The sequence below is a fragment of the Channa argus genome, chromosome 3, assembly GCF_033026475.1.
Source record: "Channa argus isolate prfri chromosome 3, Channa argus male v1.0, whole genome shotgun sequence".
NCBI classification, from domain to species: Eukaryota; Metazoa; Chordata; class Actinopteri; order Anabantiformes; family Channidae; genus Channa; species Channa argus.
In genome coordinates this window covers 7,212,182-7,238,056 of record NC_090199.1, presented here as the reverse complement: position 1 = coordinate 7,238,056, position 25,875 = coordinate 7,212,182, and the positions used below count along the sequence as shown (strand labels likewise).

The following is a 25,875-nucleotide window of genomic DNA, read 5'->3' as shown; positions in this document are numbered from 1 at the left end:
GCCGTAGGACAGTATTGACTAATATTTACCCGACTGTCTAAGGATCCTGTGAAACTTCAACAGTCCCTTCAAGCTAAATCGAGTCAGACTCCCTCTGTTCGTTCCCCTGAGCTGCAGCAGAAGGATATCTACTTCCAGCTTTTACCCACCTCACAGAGGGAATCAGAAATGCATTTGTGGCAACAGTCTTGTCAGACATCACGTGTTAGGATTTCTTGTTGTTTGGCAAGTGCCTTGTAAATGACGGCCGCATGTTTTGTTACCACATTTTTGTTGCAATATTTCTGTATTTTGTTGTATTTTTGGTTTATTTTGTAAAAGCTGCAAGAAGCCCACTTAGCGTGTCCTGTGTGGCAACTAATTTTCCTGCGTTACATTTATTTTAAGTTTCAGTGCTGTAGAAAAGTAAACTAAATCAATATCTTGCTGCAGGGTGAGTTGTGAATGTGTGTCTCTAAATGTTGTGACGTTTATTTCTAAATGGCAGAGCATGTGAAGCGCACTGGGCATAGTGTGCTGGAATTTATCTGCTAGTTTCACATTTCGGACAATGAAAAGTGAAATGCTTTTCATCCTCGGTGTCACCTAAATTGCCTTCTTTCCACAGCTGCTGCTCCCTTGGCAACCAGGTTTTTCGATCTATGTCTTTTTTTTTTTCTCTCTGCTCAATAAAAAATGACATGATTTATGAAAAATGCCATCAGCGTTAGCGCAGGGGTAAAGGGGAGCAGAGCATCTCACCCCACATTGAGTGACTTCCATTTATCACTCACTGACCAGGGTAGTGTTGTATCAGACCTTCAACGTGGCGTTGTTAGTTGTGTTCAGTCATTTCGGATTTGTGGCAAACGCTGATCCATCGCTTGATTGCGTGATGGACTGATGTATTGATTGGCCGTGAGTAGGTTGGCAGCTTCTCCTGCCTTCCAGTTGGACTGTTTGTGTGAAGCAAACTCAACCGAACAAAGCAAAGTTTGCTTTCAACGTGATGTTAACTAGGAAAGCAGAGGTTGTGCCTTACCTGGGATGATCTGTTGTTGCACTGATGAGGTTTTCTCAGGCAGACTGTCTGAGCCTCTTCTCATTTCTCTGCAGCAGCGCGGTGCAGAGAGCCGCCATAAGGTTGTCTCTTCCAGAGCTCATTTTTACAAGCCCTGAATTTAATGAGCATCTCTAGCGAAGCAGTCGATGGTTTCCTGATGAGCAAGAACTCATTTGTTTTGATCATTTACTATCTGGAGGACTTCAAAAAAAAAAAGGCTTGATAGATTTTCGATGAGAGGCAGTAGCAAAAGTGATCCCCACAGAAGTGATGAACAAGGACACTTTCCTAAAATGTCAAATCAAAGTTGTGTTAAAGTTAAACAAAAGTCATATTTGCTAAAGGTTTGTGTTGAATGTGGGCATCAAAGTTTTCAGAAGTGTTTACCTCATGCAGGATACATATCTTGTTGTAAATATAAAACTTTTAACTTAGGTGAGTTTACTGTTGTCTTGCACAGAAGGAGGTTCTATATAGAGATTGAAAAGTTGTGTAACAACTGCAAGGAAAAGCTTGACTGATGGTGTAAAGCTGTTTGTTTTCTGGGCACTTCATTAAAGCAACACAACAGTTGCAGGGAAAGACATTTTTTGGCTTGTTTGTGTTGGACGTGTTGAGTAACAGTATTGTTGCTCTTTGATTGAAAGTTTTCTTTTGTTTTGATTTATGGCATATTTCTAGTGTTATAGCCTTGTTGAAATGTGCTGCTAGGAGTAAAAATTTTACTTGCAGGCAAATTTGTGAGTAATTCTAAAGAAAACAAGTATTAGAGGAGTCTCAATTCTCCCACAAGAGAAATCATTAAAATACAAAAGTGGTGAGATTCATTTTCAGATGATTTTACCATTTTGCTTTTTACTAATTAAAATATTTTATATTGCAAAAAAAACAGCTCAAATTTAAGCTGGTTACTATGATCCAACAAATTCCAACAAAAAGGGATCTTGCAAAGTGTAAAACATTACAGAAAAGAATGGTCAATTGCCACAATAATAAAAAATAATAATAATAACATATCTAAAAAAAACATAGTTTTCAGTTCAAGGAGTCAGTGGGTGGAATATCTGCTATGTAAATAAAAAAAAAAGTAGATTGATATATTTATAATAATATAAAATTCTTAATGGATTCTTGTCGCTTTGGTTGCTAGACGTGAAGTAAAATGTGTAATTATTGAGTAATGTAAAATTTAGATAAAGGGGTAGAAAAATAAGCTCAGGCTTCCAACTACACTCTTTTTCAGTTTGATTATGATCTTTGCTGTTACTCAAATTTTTAGCTTTTTAAAATGTAGGTGCACCAACATTGTCTGGTTCAGGGAAGTGATCCTCATTTTCATTTCAAGCCTCTAATTTAATGTAGTTTCATGTGTAATATGTTTTCCCCATAATACACTAAAGCACTATTTTAAAATTTTTTTTTATTGTTTGTCTCATCCAGGACATTACGTGTGCATCTCAAACCTTATGTGATTAAGTGACATGAAAAGACACAGGCTGAGGCTCGGTGGCGTCTGGTGACGCTCAAAGTTCCATTTGAAAAGCGCCACAGTGACGTCTCTTCCCATATATAGCAGCGTGGTAAATCACAATCACCCGTCTGTGTTGCGAACACTTTCTCATTTCTGCACAGAGAAAGGGACACAGTGTGCAGATGTTGTTTTGGGTGAACTATCCCCTTAACGGATGATGTTGGCTAGTACATAATGTAACTGCCCTGCGTCTTTAGAAATAACAGTCCTCCGCAGCGACATTCATCTACAACCACTTGTCCATTCTCTTTGAAAACTGTCGATTCTGTTTGAAACCTCCCCCCCTGCACACTCTCACACTCGGTTCCCTTCCTCCCCTCTCTCCCTCAGCCCTCCCTCAGTTCTGTAAATCACATTATTTGAATTCACTTTTCACCCTTTGCTGTTTTATTCCAACGTAATCTATTATTCACAGCCTGTTTTAAAAATGTAACAGTGCGAAGGTCACTGATCCGTGCTTCGCTCCTCACTGGCTCATACGACACACACACACACAGACACACACATAGTTTCACAAACCCAAAACAAACACGGGAAAACACATGCAAACACAGAAATATCTCCAGAAATCATGCATGAGACTGAGGTTTTTAGGAATGGCCATGTGCAAGATCAGTGGGGGGATGAAGTGTATCAGTCACTATTTCTGTCTGTTTCTTTCTGGCCTGTGTGAATTAGTTCCTGGTCTAAGGTGCTGCCAATAGTACTGTAGGTTACCTGAGCTCAACCAACTCTTATCATACAGAGTCAACACTGCATTTTTTGTCAACATTTCAGCGGGAAATTTTATACTTTTACTCCACTGAACTTATCTAAAAGCTTTGGCTTCTAAGTAAATTTTGTAAATTGATTTCATTCAAATTTACACGGTGCTGCCTCACAACAAAAATCATCACAAGGCACATTACAAAATAAGATCAAGGCGCTACAGATTTTATAGTGAACCCCCCTTGAACGGGCGCTGGTGATGGTGACGACGAAAAGTCCCTTTACTTTTACTTGAGTAGTATGTTGTGTATTTTCTGGCCACCACTGACGAGCCAACTACTGCATGTACAGAGCTGCACTTTCTGCCAAGTTCTGCACCAAAATACGTCTTCAGTATAAACTCATACACAGACTAAAGTACTTGGAGAACAATACACTGCCTGGCCACAAAAAAAACCCCTAAAAACTAAGGAAACGAGTAAGAGCCCTCCATTGGATAATCACTGCTGTGTCTCACCTGGCAACAAATTATTCACCTCTAACTGATGCAATGAGTTGCTGTGCACCTGAATGAACTGAGACTCTTTTCCTGTAATATTAGTGTATTACTGCAAAGCCACATGAAACTGAGAGTTTGTTTTCTACATGGTCTATATATTGTAGTACAATATATCAATGAAGAGACCATGTTGTATTTTTCGGGGGGCATTCTTATTCCATGAAAACTTTTTAGGACAAAAAACTAATTATCACGAATATTATTAATGACAGTATCAATTACCAATGACGGTGTCAAATATTCATAAGAAAATGAGTTTTTATAATTCAGGCCTTTGCAGAGAACCACATGTAGTGTTCACCAGTATTAAGCTGTTCCAAGAAGTTTATCATCAAGTTTATCTCTTGAATTTGCATTTTCCAAATATTATATACGAGGTCTCCGCATTTTTTTGGTATATGAATCGAATTTGAATTTGAGAGGGAGGGAGGAAAGACATTTTCAAGGAAGAACGGAAAGAAACTGAGCATAAGAAAGAGGGAAAGGTGGGGAGGGGATTGGACAGATGCTGCATACTGAGCCAGCAGATGGTGAGGTTGGAAGCGAAAAGGGAAACAGGGGAGAGAAATAAACAAGAGAGACAAAGAGGGGGAGTCATCGGCATAGAGTAGGAGGACGAGAGGGGGAGAGAGAGAGAGAGTGGTGTTTTTAAAGAAACCTGGAGAGGCTGCGAAGATGTAGGGAAAAACACAACCTGCATGCATTTCTGCACACTAACGCAAAGTAGCCGATTAAATAGGATCATCAGATGTAACACTGTGAAGAAGCGAGCGGCCTGATGTGTGCAGATGTACGGGGGGGGGGAAAAAAAGCTACGGAAACCATCACAGCAACCTTCTCCCTCTCTGATCTTTGCATCGATGCACAGAATTCCAACTGCTTCCTTTACCAGCCAATTAAATGGCGGTATCTGTCACCATGACAGCTCATTAGCAAATCAGCATTCAGCTTTGAGGCAGTGTGTTCCCGCTTGTGTGTTATTCTGTGGATGCGTGAGCAGTAATGCTTCAGAACTTCACCCAGTATGCCACCGCTCACCGACCCAAGTGTGTGTGTGTGTGTGTGTGTGTGTGTGTGTGTGTGTGTGTGTGTGTGGAAGTTGTGCTACTGTATTAAGCAGGAATCTAACAACTGTGTGCATGCAGACAGACACGGGCCCCGTGCGCTCTGATTCGCAGCATTTTGTATCCGCAGTTGCTTCTTATTCCACTTTCATTTGTTTTGAGGAAAGATTAGCTCCACGATTCATGCAAAACCTCGCCGGGCGACGCAGGGAAGCGGGTTTGACATGCTGCCAGACGGGGAGATACTCAGCGGAGCATGCTGGGTGTAATGACGAAGAACAATGGCGTTTTGCCTCCTAACCAAAGGAGTTCAATTATGATCTCTACAGACCCAACTTTCACTGTATATATTAAAATGCCAACCGAAATTAAAATGCATTGTTTTTCTACTTGAGCATATACATATTCTTTGTAAATTACACAACATCTGCACACGAATGAAAGAAATAATTACTTTATAATGGTGTACTGGCTTCATGATGGCCTCTAGTGTCTCTGGATACACAAGTTTGAAATCCAATCAAAACATCTTAGCATTTGCATAAAACAGTTAATATTACATTTCTGTCACTGGCAGTGACTAAAAACCTTCGGCACAAATGGGGCAATAAACTTTGCACTGCAGCCTGTTTTAAATTGATAGCTAATGGGATTAATTTACAGGCATGGAAACATTTATTGTGCAGTACAATTTGGAAGAGCTTAAAATCTTAACATGCATATATTGCAGCATCAGAGTAACAGCAACTCTTTTCTCATATATTGCTTTTTTTTTTTTTTAATAACTAAGTTTCATTCAAAGGCTTTAATTAAATTTTGGGTTTGAATTGTTTTTTTTTTTAATTCAGTTTTTGTGTTTGACTTTGTGAACTACAATACCCATCAATCTCAGCTGCGACTGATATAGAGAAGAAGCCACTGGAGTAAGACTTGTCCAAATTCATAAAGCTTCATCTCGACAAGCACCGCACAATGTGATTTATATATTTTCATATAGATTTGACCCGGAATCACAAAAGTGCGGGGAGAAAATGCACACAGAGAGGCTGCATCCAGCCAAGGATTTGAACCAGGGACCTTCTAACTGTGAGGCGGCAGCGCTAACCACTCCACCATTGTGCTGCCACATGTAGCACCTATGTAAAAGTGAAACCAAACCCCATTTGGACAAAGAAATCTTGGTATTAACTATGACCTCGTCCACATTCTACTGAGCTTCAGACCAGCGAACCGACGTACTGGTGCTGCTAATTCCTCTCATGCCATGTTAATAGACATGTTTGATGTTAGACATAGTGCAGTTGGGGGCGAGAAGAGTCGGTTTGCTCCACCAGACTTGGTTATGTGGTTTCTGAATGCAACTGGTCTGTAACCAGTGAACTGAACCAGTTTCCTGTCCGTCGAAAAGCCCAGACACTGTAAAACAAGAGTTGTTAGCTTTGCCAGAAGCTGGTCGTCTTTTTTTTTCTTTTTTTTTATTGTGGTGGATTTTTGGGGGGCTTATCCTCTCAACCAAGGCTTTCTCTAGCCCTAACCAGCTTTGACTTAATGTCCACCTTCTTCCGGCTAAGTTCAGTAGTTTGTCTTCAACCAGGCTTTTAGTCACCTGCAAAGATCCAATGTAACTTGCCCTTAGAAAACCTCAGATGCCTTCAATAGCTGCTATAAATACATTGACTTGTAGGCTACAAATACCAGCGCGAGTTCATTTGCATCGTGTCTCCGTGTCTGTGCCTGCTTAGCTGCTCACTCGGGGGCTCGACGGCTAAAGAAGTATTTGTGACGTATCTTAGAAGAAAGGGTTCATTTCAGTAAGAAAGAAAAATCTCACAACTCGCTTGAACAACAACGCCTTTTTTGCAGTGTCAGCTGGATTTCAACACGCTGCTGTGTGAACGTGAGAATCAGTTTATGCCTGTCGATGCACTGTTCTGTGGAGTGGAAAGTGAAGGGTCATCCACTGCATCAAGTGCCAGTTCCTAGTCTGTTCAAAAATATTACAAGGTAGCTGTTTGTGCTGTAAGTAGCCCACTTATTCCTCTCTTGGTTTGGCCTGGTTGCCTGCTTGATTGTTCTCATCCCTCTCCACACCTCCTTCAGACTGTTTTGCTGCAGATTGTTCTCCGTCCTCTCCTGGCAGGTGTTCTTCCCATCCTCCCCCCTCAACTCAGATTGGACAGAATTAACTTCGTCCCGTCCCAAAGCCACAAGAGCTCTCTCCTTCCTTTCGAGGAGGCGATTTGATGGCCTTTGTCATCCAAAGTTTGTCCTTTTTGAAAGCTGCTTTTTTTGTTGTTGTTGTTGAAATCTTAAGTGTCCGCACAGGCGCTGAAGTAATCCGTAATGCCATGGGAGAGTGCTTTGACGTCCCACCGAGCAGATTTGAGTCTGTGCATTCATTAACTAAGTCCTGTAGAGTCCTGTAGATCGGCTCATGCTCTGGAGACCACACACTCCCGCTTAATAGCAAGAAACGGAGTCTGAAAACGACGCGAGGCAAACGAATAAGGTGAAGCCGTGTCTCTCCCCACACTGTGAAAAGATTAAATGAAAGTTTACAACGGCATCTCCTCTTCCTGCTGCTGTTTGTGATTCGTGGTCATGTCTTTCACCTGAAATGATTCATTCATATGGAGCAAAGTCAAAAAAAAAAAAAAACCTCTGGACTGTTACGTCCACCTCTAGCATCAAGCAAGTGCACAGCGGAAAAGAAAGTAACGGTGACATTTCTTGTCTCTATAAACTGTGCAACTGGCTTTAAATTGTTCATTTCATTTTCAATAAAGGCTGTGCGAAATGGGGCAGGGGGGGAGATGAGGGTGGTGTTTAAAGGTGAAGTGAGGAGAAATGAATGAAGTTGTGTCATTGCAGAAATCTATGTCACGATGGCCGACAACACCAACCTCACATATGCAACCTAGTTCTACCATTATTATTATTATTATTATTATTATTATTATCAGAATTTAATTTCAGGTTTTAACTTTCAACATTTACCTTTCATAAAATTGTAAAACCACTTGAATAGCAGAATATATTTTATCCACCTTTAGACCTGCAGTTCTCCATATTAAACCGGTTCATACATTAAAGATATATCAGGTAATAAATATGTTGCTTTGCAGTCAAAGGAGCTGACATTCAGAATAGTCCGACCAAGGCTGCCATGACCAGCTCGGAGCGCCCTGAGCTTGCCCGCGGCCAACCTGATCTCTCTCTTTTTTTATTTTTTTAACAACAAATCAGATATCCCACACTGCAGACCTCCCACTGATGGAGGCCAGCTGAGTCTGACTCACTCACACTGCTCCTGGGCTCACTGGTCACTATGTTTTTAGCATTTACAGACACTAGTGTGAGAGGATAACAATAAACACCCAGTTCTTCTCTCTGCTGTCTTCTCCATTCGCAGTCAATGCACTGCTGATGCATAAGAAATAACTGAAGTGTGTGTGTGTGTAAAACTTCAGTAGTAGTTTGTATGTTTAGCTTCTTTGCCAGCAGTTGTGCATCAGGGCCTCAGTTTTAGGTTATTCTTTGTTTTTCTACAGGCTTCTCATCCATCTTGTGTTTCCCCTCTTTGTAGCTATCAGACCTCTGATGTTCCCTCTCCCACTTCAACGCTGTCTCACCTGGCTGATTTCAATTTCTGTCTTTTTTAGTGAGTTTTTTTTTTATGTCCAGTGACGTAGATAATGGCCAAATTAAAGTGAAGCTAGAAATGATTTCAGAGACATGACTGTTGTCATGGTTGATGCTATGGTGTGTGCGTGCGTGTGCGCGGGTGAAGTTTCTCTTCATCACCTGCAGTGATTAAAGAATGATTGCGATGACAAACCAACCTCAGCAGTAGACATCAAAGTTCAGGAGCTCAGGGATGTTGACTCTCTGTTTGCTGTGTCCAGCAGGCTCATAGGACTGCATGGACACGCACAGAGACACGCCAATGCCGCTACAGTATCATTCAGCTGTCAGTAACATTTAACGGCTATTCATCTGTACGAGTTTGCTTTTCCCCATTTTCACTCGGGCCTCCTCGCATTTCCCAGCATTCCTCTTTTCCCCATTCAATCTCTCTCGCTCTCTCTCTCTCTCCCTCGTGGTTCTGTCCATCTTTACAACCTCAGGCCCAAACAGCTCTCTTGCTAATAATAAATAAAAAAAAAAAACATAGCTGCAGTGTGTGGACGTGTCTGTGATGTTCAGTAGCAAGCTTGTTTACTTCCATATTTTTTTTCTTTTTTCTCTCTCTCTCTTTTTTTTTTTTTTCATTGCACAAGTGCACAATTTAATAGATTCAGTACAGACTGAAACTACTGAGATGATTTCACTTAAGATCTGACTCCTTTGGGACTTGACTCCCTCAAGATTTGACAACTCAAAACCTTCACGTCTTGACTATAACTTTGCACCTGATAAATCCCAGAGCATTGCCGCACATTCCAGTAGATGCTCTCAGCTGTATCGCTGGTGTCATATACTGTATCTGTTCTGCACTGACAATAAGTCATGTCAGGCAAATGCACAGATGAAATTCATACGCAAGATCATTGTATTTTGTTGTAATTAGTAAAGTGTTTTGATTTCGAGAGCTGCGCAGGTGGCAACCTTTTTTGCCACGTGAAGCGGTTGTGATGGAGAGAGCTCGGTGACAGACGGCTGGACAAGTCAGAACAGTGCACGTATAAAACCAATGTTCAGCCAATTTCCATCAAATTGTGGATAATCAGACCTACAGTAGCTCACATTAGCATTATGATTCTTCAATCTAATTTAGAATATCCCAAAGACACTTGGCATTTTGAAATGTGCTCCAGGGGAAGCAAACAACACTTGTGCATGAGGGATAGGTTTAATAGACTCGTGGACAGAAATCGACTCTTCGTCAAATCCTTCCACTGACGAGTGATTATCGAAGAACAGTGTAGCTTAGCAGGTCTGAACCTTTGCGTTTACTCCACATGTTGAAGCCGGGTGCATTTAGCTGTACTAAGAACGATGAATTAGTTTGGACGGTGGTGTCTTTTTGTTCACCTTATCAAATTAAAAGCACAGGCAGAAATGGGGACAGCAGATTAAACACTGTTTGTCTGCTCTTAATTGAATGTTAGCATGCCTGGCTGTAAATAGAGCACTACAGGATTTAGAAAAGCAAAAGGGTGCAGCTTTACATCATTAGCTATGTTGGGTTATTCCTTAAGTTAGAGGAAAAGTCAGGCCTGGAACAAGAGGGCTAGTTTAACAAATTCTCATATTGACACTGCAGATCAGCTCCATCGTTGCTGTACTTAATGAATAAGTACATGATATTATCTTTAACAAACCTTTTGCTCAGTTCCCATTCTCAAAACATTCTCTCTCATATAAGTTAGAGATCTTATACTGTGCTAAACAGGTTTTCTACTGTATAGTATGTGCAGCAAGTTCTTTTAAAACAAATCGGCTAAATAAACACAGTTTTATTAAGTTAACTCTTTCTTCTTTTGGAATTTAAGATCTGTGTTGATATTTCACTGTTCAAAGTTATTTGTTTGGTCAGAATGGAAACCATGATAGCATTTAGCAAATGGGCAATAATTGGGTTCCATCAAATTTGTGTTGATTATTTTAGGGTTGTTTGTGGTGCATGGAAACAGGCTGTAGGGAGCTGGTGGTATAGCGATTGGTGTAGCGATAATAACACCTTACATTAACATATTTTTCTTTGCGGGATTATCGCAGGCATACTCTGACTGCTCTCATCGTCCACCATCTGAGTTATTGAAGTCTACTTTATATCCATACAGCCCCCCACCCACACACACACACACACACACTTGACATTTGAGTATGAGTAGATGAGTAGTCATGTGACAGAGAGCACAGAGGTTGTAAACTCTCTCCGAATGAGATTGTGTTTCCCCTTTGAGGCCGAGCCACGGATTAGCCTTGGAAACGGGAGCCCTTCCTCTTCCTCTCTCTGTCCATCATTGACTTGCCACCTGTCAGACGTTGCTGTCATCCTCAGCTGTCCGTTCATCTGTCTCTCTAATGGGAATCCCCCCTCTCTGTTTTCTCTTCAGACGGCCTTTATTTCAACACTCCTCGCTTTTGTCTCCTGCGTCCCATTTCTCAGTCTATCTCTCCTCCCCCTCTGACACAGATAAAGCTTTGAGGTGTCCTATTAATTGTGTTATATAAATCAAATAACTATGATTTTTTTTTTACAAGTTTTCCTTTATCACGGCAACCAGCACAAAAAGTCCAAAGTCGGAATTTCCACATCTGGGTCTTTCTCTTGACGCTGCCTAGCTGCCCCTGTCTCAAACTTTTAATATGTCAGACTGATTTTTTATTTATTTTTTTGATATCTCTCACCTTTGTCAGTCTAACCACCCTCTGTCTTCTCCCGCCCCTTCCCGTCCCCTTGTCTCTCTTTTTGATAGTGATGTGAAAAGTGTGCAGAGACTGAAGGCTCAGCTGGTTCAGAGGTCTTCTATCTGAAAAAGGTAAAAAGTTTTCCTCTATTCCCTTTGCCTCTGTTTTCCGTTCTGCTCTGCCTCGGCTTCTGAACGCCAACCTTTTCTGTTGATGAGCAGACGTCAGCAGAATATAAAACAGTGCTTTAAGTCCGGACGGAAAATGGCATGCAGCATATATTAAGAGCGAGCTTTACGCCTATATAGCGTGCGTGCACAAATGCAGACGTGTGATTTAGCCTTTGTTTCCTTTGAGAAAATCTCCACCTTCGCAAAAATACAAGAGTGTATTTTATGATTGTGTGCGTGTGAAGGAATGGAAAAAAAAAAAAAATCCCATTTTCTTTTTCCTTTTGTGAGAAATTGTGAGCTGTCAAAGGTTTGAGGGTTATAGCAAAGCAAAGATGGCAGGATTTGAAACTAGAAAAACAGGCTTAATGTGCACTGTGTATCTAATAACATCATAGTTGATTTATTCACATTAATGTCAACAGTGTGATAATATCATATATATTTGATTGCATCTTGTACATCAAGGTCTGTTTTTTTTTTTCTTCAACCTGACACAAGTGCTGCAGTATTTGGTGTGGCAGACATTGTAATATGTGAGGGAGGAATACACAGCTGTGTGTTGAGGTCCCCTCAAATTCTCTCAAATGAATGTTGTGTTGCCACCTTCACACCTGGATGCTGCCAGTGCAGCCACGGTCTGATCTGTCGGCCAGTGAGCAGCGTGGAGCAGTTGTTAAGGCTGAGGGCTTCGCTCAAGGGCAGCTTGACGGCGTTAATGCTGCGTTGTCACTTTCCTCATCCGGAATTATCCTTTCACTCAAGGTACAAAAGACTCCAAAGACTTTACGATCTTTGTATTTTTTTTTTTTTTTTTTGAATTCAGGGCTTTTTAATCTGGGCAGTCGTTACTTTGAACATTTTAACAATGTAACACTTGCTGGACGTTTAATCTGATTTATCTGGCAGAATTTAGTTTGAGGAGAATCCTTTTAAAACTTCTTTGATATGTCAAAGCTTTCATGTAGGGAAATGCATTTGAAAAACAATTTAAAGACTTAGTTTCTGCTGTCAGCGTGGTTGTTGTTGGAGGGGCTTAGACTCAGGAATGCACGGTTGTGAAAAATTTGCATTCATCTATATGCAGGAATGGAACTGACGGTCAGTAACCTGCTGTGGATGGTGTTGTTCTAATGGAACTTGCTACTTCTGGCCTAGTGTCGTTTGAGTTTAGATTAAATTTCCGGGTCGAGAATACGTCGTTAACGTTGAAGTGGATAGAATCGTCTCTAATAAACTCGCAGAGGGTTATCACATGTAGTTCTTTTTGCTCATTGTTTTGGTTTTATGGCCCACAACTTCACCGTCTTTGATTTACCGTCATCAGTGTCGTGTAACCAACAATCCCGCTGTGAACAAAGGAGGAGGAGCTTGACAGTTTTTGGGCAGATATACCTGCTATTACTCTTTATGCAGCTACTCAGCAAAGCGGCTCTGAAAATCTACTTCGGCTGAACTGCCCAGCACCACGGGTTGCAGCGTCTTCAGCCATATGTGTTATGACATCAGGACACAGAGGATTTAGCGCTAAAGAAGATTCTACACGCCAGATACAACAGCTAAAAATGTTTTTATAGATTTGGATCAAACCTTGTTATGATAATAACGCAATTACCTGATCAGCCTTTATTATAGTTTAGGTTTATGTGAGCTGTAGTTGTTTAGATGCTAAGAACTAAATCGTTGATTGCTTTTCGTAAAGTCACAAAGGTTGGACTGGAAGACTTCTTACTCTCCTGTAGTAAGAAATTTGTGGAATGTGTTTCATGTTTCCATGAACAATGATAAAAAGACGTGTTTATACAGTGGGAGGATTGCATCAAGTTGCTGATGCTAATAAAATGGATGCAAGCACAGACATGATGAAAGACTTTATCTTTCAATCATTGCATTTAGCGGCTAAAGAGGAAGATATTGACCTCAGAAATTGGTGAGCGTCAAATTCAGAACTAAAAAGCAAATTGTAGACAATCTTTCCAGAAATCTGCTGCCTGTAATTTTTATTTTATTTATTTTTTTATGGCAAGATGTCTCCACTAGGACCCATTTAGGACCATTCACAGACATTTTGAATGTGATAATACAGCAGCATTGTTTTCACAGCTTGTTTCTGCTGCTGGGATTTTTCAGTTCTTCTTAACGATAATATATACGACAGACTTTCCAGTCTGCCATTATCAATAATCTTTTCAGTTACACCTTGGTCTTTAAATTGCAGTCACGGTTGCACCGTCATCAGTCAGACCTGGAATTATCACAGAGACCACTGACAGCATTCACACGCAGCTGGAAAATCATGGGCTAAATCACTGAAGGGTGGAAAAGATAAAGATTGAAAGAACATCACCATTACCATTATCATCAGTTTCATCACTTATATTGTCACTGTGACCTTCATCATTCACTAGTTTAATCATAATCATTATTTCAACCTCCACAACAATGTGCAGCGGTGTTGCCTTTTCTGTCCCACTGCTGTTCCCTGCTTCTCTTTGACGAGAAGCATCTCTGATCCTCCAGAGTCACACGTGGCCTCCTGCCCTCATCTGTCACCATTTACACACCAAATGATGTTTGACCAGGATTCAAGGCTTTTCTATTCCTATCCCTAATGCATGTGAAAGACCTGTTTGTGTGTGTGTGTGTGTGTGTGTGGGGGGGGGGGGGGGGGTGTTGGTGTAATGAGGAGATTTTTATTCGTCGTCCATGTCCTCTTGCCCTGTCAAAACCACAGATTCAATTTGTGTGTTGAGACAGAAATAGAGAGTGTGTTTGTGTGTGTGTGTGTGTGTGTGTGTGTGTGTGTGTGTGTGTGTGTGTGTGTGTGTGTGTGTGTGTGTGTGTGTGTGTGTGTGTGTGTGTGTGTGAGAGAGAGAATTCCTGCCAAAAGATTCTCATCTTTGAAACCAGAATCAGAGGTGGATGCAGAAATGAATGCTATTTTTGCCAGGCTATGTATTTACCCGTGTGTGTGGGTGGGTGGGTGGGGGGGAAGAAAATAAAAGAAGGAGGAAAAGGGGGCATTAGAGAAGGAGAGGGGTGTTTGGGTGTGAAAGATGAGTGTTTTTGGGGGGAAAGTGGAATTTTTAGATAACAGGAGGGCAGATATATCTGACAGGAGAGACAAATGCTGCTCTGTGCTTCTTGTGGAGCCTACCGGGCAGATGAATAAATGATACACCCCCCCCCCCCCCCAAAAAAAAACTATGCATATGGAAGTTTGAGCACAAAAATCGGCATTTGTAGAAAGAAAATCATACTATTTTGAGCACCGCCACATATAAATGCACACATTTTGGGCAAAAATCTTTTTGAAAGTCGTCCCGTGAGATTTATTTTGATTGTGAACCTACTGCGACTCAGGGATGAGAAGCCTTGAACTCAGTATACTGGTACACAAAGAAAGTATACCAATAAACACAACTAAAGCTCTCAGGCCATGCGTGGTCACAGCTTTAACATTTACAAACCCCATTTCCTGAAAGATTGATTTTGTTAATTGTATAGTTTCTAATAACATTACTTGACACCATGTCAAATGTTGGAACGGATACAGAAAAATATTTGCTCATTTTGAATTTGATACCAGCAACATGTAGGAAAGAGAACAAAAGACTGGACATGTTGTGTAACATCTAACAACAGCTCAGTGTCATGATTGCAAATGCAAGGTAGAAATCGATTACGAAAGGAAACGGGGGAAGAGGACAATCATGGAGGCTGTGTCCAACAAGCTAAAGAGAAGAGGGACCATCTGACTTATCGGTGAACAGCTCAAAAGCCAGGATCTGTGATGGCGTGAGGCTTCATTCACAGGTTTTCTTTTCAGGTATTTCAGCAACACGATGCCAAACACCATTTGGCACATATCACAACAGCACGGCTCCATAATAAGATAACAGGTGTTACACTGACCCGCCTGCAATCCAGACCTGTTGCCCTATCAAGTGAAGAAATGCAACAAAGGAGGCCCTGAACTCTTGAGCAGTTAAACTCCTATATCAAGCAAGAATTAGCATTTCAGCTCTGATGATTTTAAATTTTAAAAGCAATATTTTTTCTAACAGGGTGTTAAACAAAGTAGTAAGCAGATGTTTAAAAAGAAAAAGATTTTACAAGCTTTATGATTTCATGTGTTGTCTGTGTACAATTTACAGTCAAAAATGTGTTTTAAAGAATTTGGAAATCATAGCACATTCATTTTTATTTAGGTTTTACACAGCGTCCTGAATTTCTTCTGAAAATTGTTCTTATTAGCCCTATGCAATCAAAGTATTTCTCAGTTATGAAGAGAAAAAAAAACCCTTTTAACACAGCTGCGAAAAGCCGTTTTAATGGTCAACTTCACGAGACGTGACTTACGTTATGCTGGTCGAACACAAACAGTTCTGAGACCAGCTAATCAAAGACTTTCTCTGCAGGGTCACCAGTGGTCAAAAACCTCCAGTGTCCCTTTTGATCTTTTCCAATTTTTTTTTTTTTCCCCCAAAGTTGAATCACAAGGTCTCAAACGAGTTACACACTGAGTATTTTTGAGCAAGAGTTTTGTTCCAGCAGAAACGGTGCAATAAAACCCACATCAGATCATAAATTACACCTGAGTGATCAATCACCAGGCTGTTATGACTCACAGTATGTAATGGTGCGTAATGATACAGCAGCTGCTGCAGAGCTGTTAGGGGATGCTGACTATGCAGGACTGAGGGCTAAGCAAGTCTTCTGTCCTGGCCTGTGACGATGATTTAGGTTTATGCTCAGAGCAGCTTTAATGGAGGTGTGTCATGTTGATGTTTGGTGACGGCTGGCCGACCTCATAAATGAAGAAAAATACCCCCAAGAAGTTAAAGCAGCGTTTAGTTAAACTGCAAAAGTAAGAAAAAACTAAACGTTTCCCAATACACACTGCAGTGTAACCATCTATTCTGAAGTTTAGATTTGTATTTTCTTAGAGGAACTTTAAGTGCATGGTCCATTATTTTACTTTTTGTTTCTCTTTACATTCTGCAAACTGGCGAAAAGCCCCAGAACACAATCGTTCTAAATCCAGGGAGAAAAAAAAAACACGTTTCAAAGTATTTTTGTATGAAAATTGCTAAAATAGATGCAGAAGCCCGAGTAAAACACTGTCTATGCACATTGTAAGTTTTGTTCATATACAGTCCAATTTTTCCTGCCCGGAATCCACTGTTTCAAGCATCACATCCCGTTCCAATAGTCCTCTACTCATTCTGACACATGGAACAGAAGCCAGGATTTTCCTTTTAATATAACTCGCGCCGATTTGAAAAAGTAAGAATACACACGCAGCCTGATACGATACCATTAACGTCATCCAGTATCTCGCCAGGTTGGTTGTAGGCTCCAATAAACATCCAAATTAGACGAGTCAGAGCAGCAAGCAGAGCAGATCCATCTTGGTTTATTGATAAAGCCCAGCAGCAGACGCATTTTAGCACTCAGGCATCATCCGCTCCGCACTCTAATTATCCATGTATCTACCTGACTGAACAGGTGCTACATGTGGCATTTGTAAACATCAATACATTTTTGCCAAATAAATTGCCATGCCTCAGTGTAATTACAAGCGAGATCATAGTTAACACAGTAAATATCCTCTATTTGTCTTGTTTGTGTGGGAGGTTTGCTGAAATTAAGTCCACATTTCTAATAAACGCTGTTTAAAAGATGTTGTGTTTTTTTTTTTTAATTATTATTATTTTCTTGCCTCAGCCTGGCATATATCTGCATACTTTTGCCATCTGTTTGGATTTTCTGCAAAAGATAAATTAATTCTCTTAAAACCTCTTCTCCCCTTCTGCCATGTATAATAAATCTTTTCATCTGTCCTGCAAGCAAAGCAATTTGTCAGAGTGGTGACTTAATTTCAGTTGGTCACAATACAAATGAATCACTTGTTGCATTTATGTCTAGAATCAAGTATTTGTCTTTTATTTTCGGTCAGTCAGAGACCAATAGTTGCAGAAATCTGCCTTGTTCTGTCATTTTTTTATTTTTTTTTTTGATAGAATACCCTGCATCACATTCACCTTTGCAGTAAACAAAAATGTCCGAACACATTTTCTCCCATGTTAGTAACCAATCAAATCTAAAAATACAGCATTGTATTGAGTGGGGAGGTGATGTGCTCAACAAATGTTGGTGCACTTGAAGAAAATCATTGAAATCTTCAAAGAGAAAGCTTCGAAAAGGGCTTTTTTTGTCAGGGAGCAAAGGTAATGTGCTGCCAGTGTCACTAAAACAAATGTGTTGTTGAGAACAGGCAACTGTATTTCCTCATTCGTCATAATTGTTTTCAGTCGACATTCAAAAAGATGCTTTACTGACAGACTTGGAATTTTGGTTTTTAAATGAAAACAGCAGAGGACAATGTTCAAGGCTTTCAAGTCAACCGTTTTCTAAATCCTGGTCCTCGAGGACCTTCTGCTTGTTTTTCTATCCCAGTCTTTTTCGGCCCACGGCTGATTATCTGCCTCAGGTGAGTTTAGTCAATCAAAGAGCAGAAGATACCATCTCAGATGAGGTTGGAGAGAGAGGGAGGCAGGGAGGGGGACAAAGTAAATTGGATTCTGATTGACTGAACACACCTGTTCCAGTTAACCAACACTGGCAGGTTAGTTGGAAAACTAGCCGAGTAAGGGGAATTGGGACGTCTGAGCAAACTCCTGCAGAGACACCTTTCAAACCTTGAACACTTTGACAGTGACAGTATTTTAACACATTTTAACACAAGAATTACTCATGAACAAATTGACCGGTATTTAAGAACTAGATTTTATTTCACTTATAATTGTGGTTCCCGCACAGTTTCTGTGTAAGGCCCATTATCTCCCATCTTTTGCCCCAATTATCCAATCAGGATGCAACACTGATTGAAAAGCTCTGGCTCACATCTTGTACATTATTCCTGCTCTTACACAAATGCCCTAAGTTGCCTCTTTAGTACGTGCACAGACAAAACAATGGGGATGGGGCCACCCTCCACTCATTTAGTGCTAGAAACAATCCTGCAGATATTTCCTGAAATCCAAACCTGCATGTTTGCTGTGCAGTCTCGAAATGAAGTTTGTAATGATGCGTTCATTTGAACATGCTAACCCTAATGCTAGCAACAGGAACGTGCATGTAAGGAAAAATGTTCAGAGAGGATCCTGTCACCATTTGTGTGATTCATTTGTCTCAGCAGCGTGGCACTGACAGATGTGGAAGGAGAGACAGACTGAGCCAAAGACCGACCGACAGAATTTGATGCAGAGCCTAGTGGCAGTCGAAAGAAGATCAAAATCAACCACATGATATCTGGTAGTTTTAACACGGGCCCACACATTCACAGCACATATGCAAAGACGTCTCCGAGAAGTGACAGCCGGTCGTCGTGCGACATGATACGCCAGGAAAACAAACTGAACCCAAACAAAAGGAATCAGAAAGTATGAGAAGGTGCATTTTGTATTCAGAGGAACTACCAGGAACAAGGGAGAGGGACTGAGCGGAACAAATGGAGGTGTGTGTGTGAGTGTTTGTATTGGGGTGGTGTGGACTGGATAACTTGGGACAAAAGTGCTTCTTATTCACTGAGTTCAGTGAATAAGTGAAACGCCAATGAACAAATAATGTAACTCAATTATAAACAGAGTTGCAACTGGAACGTTTTTGGCTGAGGATTCGTCTTTTATTATCTCTCTCTCTCGCTCAGACACACACGCTCACACAGACTAGTTATGGTTTACTTTGGAATTAAAATCATACGTGCTCGGGGCAACAAAGATTAGCCTCAAATAGCCGCTTATCTGCTAGAAATTAGCATCTTTGCCTGTTTGTGTTTACAAAAAAAGGTTTCTGTGTATTGTCCTACAGCACCTCATCTGAATTCCTCAAATGTGGATTTTGCAAGGTGAGTCTCAGACTCACGTAAACAGACACACGTCTCCTGGGATTATGCAAAGTGGTTCGAAACCTTGCTGTGAATCTGGATCCTAGTCATATTAAAGTCTCCCTGCTACATTATTTTGGGGAGCAAAGATGACTAATAGAATAATCCCACGTTGTCGATTTTTAGAACGCTACTCTAAGCTCGTCACAAATCCAAAACAATGCTCGACCGAGGTAGAGGAAAGCGTGACGTTGTTGTTTCTGTGGTAAGGAAGGCAGAGCTCATTGTCAGCATCAAGATAAGTCCTGTGATGACAGATTTGTGAATGTGCCCGGCTATATTTAACTAAATTAATATTCATCTTGAAAAGCTACTACTCTTCATCCAGCAGCAGATTTTCTCGGATGCAAGTCAAACACTTTGGATTTTGGAAAAGTCGTCATTAAACTGTCAATTTGAAGCTGTCGTTGATTTTTACTTGCAGCAGATATAGTCAGTATGGTTTTGCGGACAATGGATCAAACGATTGTGAGCGAGAGGCGTCAAAGTGTAGCTTCTCTTAGTTGATTGTTTTAGCTTTCAAGCATGCAGCTCCACTGTTGCTGTTGTTAAAGGGCTCAGAAAAAAGCATTTGCCAAAACCTGCCCTACGGTCAGACCATCTAAATCTGGTAGTCCGAGCTGTGGGGGACGGACATTTGATGCTGCCCGTGATCGGCAGGTGTCAGAACACACAGTGTGTCACAGGCCGCTTCGTTCAGTATGGTGCTGCACAGTCAGATTGTCCATGCTGACCCCCTCTCCACCACCCCCTTAAAACCACCCGGTGGGGTTTTATGTTGTGGCCGATTGGGTGCAATTTGGTCACAGTGATTGGAAAAAGGCAACAAACTGATGCCATTTATCATTAGCAGATGGCAGTGAACTACACATGCAGCTAGCAGCCTCTGTTTTTGTCGCCGGGCCTGATGCGCCGCTGTATTTACGGGTTGGATGACAAGTCGCCGGCAGCAAGTCGTCTCAGCTGTCACTGATGAACATTAATTCAGTAGAAGGACTTGTTCCCTTAAAGTGGTCTCTGTAGGTTACTGAGAGACGGCCAAAGATTGTTTGTGAGAGGAGACACACCACTCTGTAACACTGCTGCACAACCTAATGTGAACTGACTGATTGTGTAGTTCCGGAAGAAACAACAGTGATACACCTTCACTCTGGAGAATCCCATCATGTCAAGGTCAAGTCGAGGTTATTATTTGTCATTTGTAGCAAATGGATCATTTAAGCTTATAGATTTAACGGTTTTAAACCTGGATCTCCAATGTTCGAATGAAGAAGCTCTTGAAAAACTGTCCGACTGAGTAAATTTTGCTTTAATTTCAATCTAACAAATACAGATTTATTGACATATTACTGCAAGTGAATAACTATTGGATATCAGATATTGTATATCACAGTCTTTCGATTGGTACATCGGGAGTTTCACCTCGCGGCTCCTTTCTGTGATCACATTGATGAGCCTACCCAACATTGTGGTGACTTGTTGTTGTTGTGAGAAGCACATGGTGGCTCATAAAGAACCTAAATTGAACGGCTGAATATATTTTTGATGGACTTTATGTTATTACAGCTGTCAGATGACTGAGACATGTATTTATTTACTTACTTCACAATGTGAATTCTGGAGTATAAAGTAGCAGATTATAGACATTCATTTATAAGTGTCTCAAATGTACCTGTTTACTTTCAACCACTTTGTTTGAATTATTAATCATAGCAACATGATCAAACATACACGTCTAAAGGTCACTTGCTGTTATTGGAACAAGCTTGTGTGTGTGTGTGTGTGTGAGAGAGAGAAAGATAGCAGACCCTGGAAAGATTGATAAAGATGGATTTAAAATACTCAGCGGGAGAGACTTTGGAAGGATCTGTTTTACAGCGCGTCACATGTGTCACCTCAAAAATAAGAGCAGCATTTTCCAATTTGATGGATTTTCCTTTTAGAAGGGTTTAAGTCCCGAATTCCAAGCCTGTCGGAGCTGAACTCTAAAGAAATATCAGCCACATCTATCCAGAAACAGTCTGAATATCAGGTTTTATCTTTCAAGGAATAAATGAGTTTCGGTAGAAAAAGATGCAAACTGATACAAATGAACAAAAATAAAAGTAACTTGGAAAATAACACAACTAAAGCCAGAATGCCGATAGTGATATCGTGTTCATTTGTCTGTTTGTTTTTTGTGTTGTAGATGCTCACATTTGGCTCTTTTTGTGGTTCCGGCTCTCGACAACATCTGATTTTACGCATGCGAATCATCCTCAGCAGCCGTATAAAAAGTGTCGCAGGCATTTCGCTGCATCCAATTGGAGTCGAATGACCCTTTCAATGTGGCCGTGTTCGCCAAGTGTATCAACGATGGAGACATAATAAGGAAAACACGAAGAGGTTGGCGTAACAATAAAGGACGTGCTGGAGGAATATGACGGTAGTCAAACAGATTATTAGCAGCTTGTTGCGTCTGAGTGGGAAAAGCAACCGTGGAAATGAAGCTCTGATGCGGCATCTCCAGTACACTCAGATGTCAATCAGACCGTGTGGTTCTACAGAGAATTTACATAGAGTGGCGAGGAGAACTGATTCGCTTTTTGTATAAGTGACTTTTTGTGGGGACTATCACAGACCAGGACGCCATTTTTGCTATTCCACTTTTTGTTAGTGAATAGAACCTTTTCGCTGGAGTTTCCTCTTTTTGTACCGTGTGCCCTTGCTGCAAGAAATACGAATTAAAATGGTTCTCGGGGCGTTGTTTTTTTTTTTTTTTTTTTTTTTGGGAAACCTTTTTGTTTAACTTCAGAGGAGCTGAACTCCCATTCAGCTTCCTCAGCTGAGAAGGATCCATGAGTGACCTGTATGCTGCTTGGTCAAAGCCCCTCTAAATGTTGATGCGGCTAAAAATGTCCACTTTATTGATATTTCTAACCAAAAGCAGGTTTCGTATGAAATATGAAATCTAGCTTAAGAAGAGGTGGTCAGGTTACATAAATTAGGTGTGGTTGCTAAATTTGATCCAATGTTTTTTCAGTTGTGAGACCTGAAACCAGCCTGCAACCTGGCTTCTGAAAGGCAATCGAGCTGCGCCTGCCTTCATTTCGGGGGAGGGGAAACGGTCTTACGTCAGAAACCCCCGTGGTCAGAATTCTCCTCCTCCTTCTCCTAATCAATTCAGCTTGGCCCATGACTGTGATGGGGAGAGCCATGGCACTGTACTGTGTGCCAGCAATATTTGCCATTGACACAATATTCATTTAGTTTCATATTTAGTTTTAGCAGTTGTAGTTGGTGATAGAAGTTGACCAAGGACCCCCAACCTATTTACATATACAGTACAAGCCTGGTCTGTCTATACTTGATGTAAAAGACATGATTGAATATTTCAAAATGTATTTTCTATAAATTGACTCTTTCTCTCAACCTGACTGATGAAGCAGCTCAAGGTTACCAAGTACATTTTCTTGTCTTAGGGCAAATTTCAATAAAGCTTATCTTAATGCGACAGCTCTTTAACACCAATCTTGTGTGTTTACCTACAAGTATTACTAAGACTGACGCTGAGCTGATCTTTGTATTTCCAGATCAGCAGATACGTTCCGCCCATTTTCAATTTCAAATTAAAGGCGGCGCTGGATTCTTTGAAAACTTGAATGTCACAAAATCTGCTTGACATATCAGAATCAGTGAACAGATTGGGAAGTGTGTTTTTACCTTTTGTGTTAATTCCAACTGACTAGATGGTCACGGACTATGAGGTTTGACCTACAATAAAATAATTGTATTTTGACACTTTTTTTGTTTCTGTAGACAATAACAACCCCGGTGCACATCCACTACTGTGACTGTGTGTACTGCGGATGTGTCTCGTTGAAAGTGACATATAAATGTTACTAGATTTGAGCTAGTCCGATTGCTGTATGCACATTTCTATCTGAGCGTACGCACAGTTTTAGAGAATCGTGAACATTTGCGTGAAGACTTTGGGACCTGGCTGAAGTCCTTTTTTCCACATCCGTCTCCACAGCATAACTGATTTTGGGCAATAACACCTGACTCATACTCAACAAAGGTGTTGAACAGGTTGAGATTACAGCTCTGCAAAGGCCAGTTTTCTCTTTTCTCTCTTTTTTTTTTTTTTTTTTTTTTTTAGGAGGAGTGTCCCCGTATTTGGAGTTATGATGTTTGCAACAGGGCCCCACATCCAAACAAGACAACAGGTGCTATGTACCTTTCCAAAGAATCCATATGAATGAGTTTGTTATATTTAATCACAACTACTTTACTAGGCTGAGAAGAAAACTGTGGATTTTTTTTCTAGTGTCAATGTCATATGATTTGTAGACACAAATACCGTCCTCCTCCTCCTCCTCCCTGAGGCTGCCTCAAGACCCTGAAGAGCACTGGTCAAAAAGCAGCTTCTTCATTAATTTAATGAGACTACAGTTTAACAGCACATATCTTAACACAAAAGACTCTAGAGGGGGAATTAAAAAAACAAAAAAAACAGGGTCCTTTTAAACCTACAGTCTCTCTTTGTTTTCATCACTACAAGCCATTTGTTCTGCGTTGGTTTTAGCCGTTTTCATGTGGTGCAGCCACACGGCCTGGCCTTTATTTGCTAGTTACTGTGAAGAGTTGACAGGAAACATGGGCAGTGACTGAGAGTATGACATGGAACAAAGTTCACCAGCTGAACTCCAACCGAGGACGTCGGGGTTATGTGACAGGAACTGTACCCGTTTGGCTACAGACAGCGGCTTGTCTTTGCTGGGGATGTCATTGGTTTGAACACAGCAGGGTGTCAGCACTGGACAAAAATGAGAAGCTGCTAGCTCCAGTGTATGTTAACGATAAAGGCATCCGAGTTTAGCAAGTCCACACATTATTGATATCATCATTATTATATTATTTATATTATAACATGATTCTTATTATTTTATACATTTTTTTAACATTTGCAACAATCCTCATTCTCCTGTGCAGAAGAATGCTGCTCTGTACATGTTGTTTGGCTTCTGTAAAGCTTGCAGAACTGTGGTCACATGCAGCCCTTGCATTTTGTGTGGTTTGTGTGTGTTTCGCACAACTTGTGCCGAAGAAGCAGCCAAACACCACAACACTACTAGGGAACACTACAGTCTTATTTGGCAAAAATAACTTCGAGTAATTGTAAAAGCATTGAAATATATCTGTTTTGGGAACAAGATGACAAGAATATTTTGTTTCCCTCATCTCATTCACAATTTCTTTCCCCTGACACTCCTCGCTGTTTCTTTTTACTCTTTGTCCTCTTCTGTAACTGTATGTGTCTGTGCATGGGAGCTTTTGTGTGTAAACCGGATACAAAAACACATTCATCACATTGTGCTAGCTGTGGCACGCTGCCTCTTGTTTGCTTTGCAGCTCACGTGAATATGTTTGTGTGTGTGTGTGTGTGTGCTCATGATGGGAGGCTGTGCGTGAGTTTGCCTGTGCGTAGGAACTTTGTTTACGTGAAATCATGATTTATGTATGGAACATAAGGGAGTATTGCAGCTGTATTGTGTGTCTTTGTGAATCAACAAGCTGTGCATTGAACCGTGTGTGCGTCGCTGTGAATGCAGGCTTTTTAGTGGAAGCTGTGTCCTTAGGTCAACAGATTTATGAGGTTTAAACACATAGCTTAGACAGTGTCATCAGATTTTTACACACACACAGACACACACACAACCTCTCCATGTACTGTGGGGTCATCTCAATCCCACTTTGAGTCACAGTTGCTACGGCTTCACCTTGCAAAGCTTCCTGTTGGTCTGTACGGAGGCAGATGAAGCTGCAGCATGATGAGCCATTGACCTCGACCCCCGTCTGGTTGGTAGCTGCTTTGTGTCTCATGTCACAGAGCAGCTTTCCCACACACACACATACACACACAATGCAAGTTCAGAGGCGGATGCGGAGGCGGTTTTTCTCGTCACCATACTCTGAAAATAATGAGACTGCTGGTTCCCATGATGCCTGACTGGCCTACTACCCCTCCCCTCTTGGCCAATCAAGTAGCAGACACCCTCTCATTACAGCTTAAGCAGGCATGCACACACCAACGTACACAGACACACACACACTGCGAGACTTTACCTAATGCTGATTTAGCAGCACATACATCTGTCTAGAATGATTAACCTTTCCATCAATCACTGGCTTCTCCATTATCCATACACGCACTTAGAAAGCAGACTCGCTGACACTCAGTGCGAGCACCAACACATTCACCTAAACAGGAAGTCGTGTTTTTATCCTCTGATATACCACTGATTCACTTAATTGGAATTTATAAATACCCCTTTTAAGTATGGTGCCATTATTATTATTTTTTTAAGGGAGGGATTTTAAATATTTGAGTTTCTCTTTTTTGTGTTCAAACAGTTGCTGCAGTTTCTGCTTGTGCTCTGTTTTTTTTTTTTTAGCAGCAGGTTCAGCTTCACCCTCACAGTCCTCTAACATCCTGATCCATCAGTTACAG

The 25,875-nt window shown here is 40.9% G+C and overlaps 1 protein-coding gene across 2 annotated transcripts in view; it reads left to right on the top strand.

Moving 5' to 3' along the window:
- LOC137123610 (protein ELFN1-like) overlaps positions 1 to 25,875 on the top strand; it is a 104,011-nt gene that overhangs the window by 51,001 nt on the left and 27,135 nt on the right. Inside the window, exon 2 of one of the 2 annotated variants that reach the window (XM_067497620.1) lies at positions 11,330 to 11,392. The exons of the other annotated variant lie outside the window; for it this stretch is intronic. The gene's annotated coding sequence lies outside the window, so the exon portion shown is untranslated. The remainder of the gene's footprint in view (positions 1 to 11,329; positions 11,393 to 25,875) is intronic. 2 annotated transcript variants of the gene reach the window in all.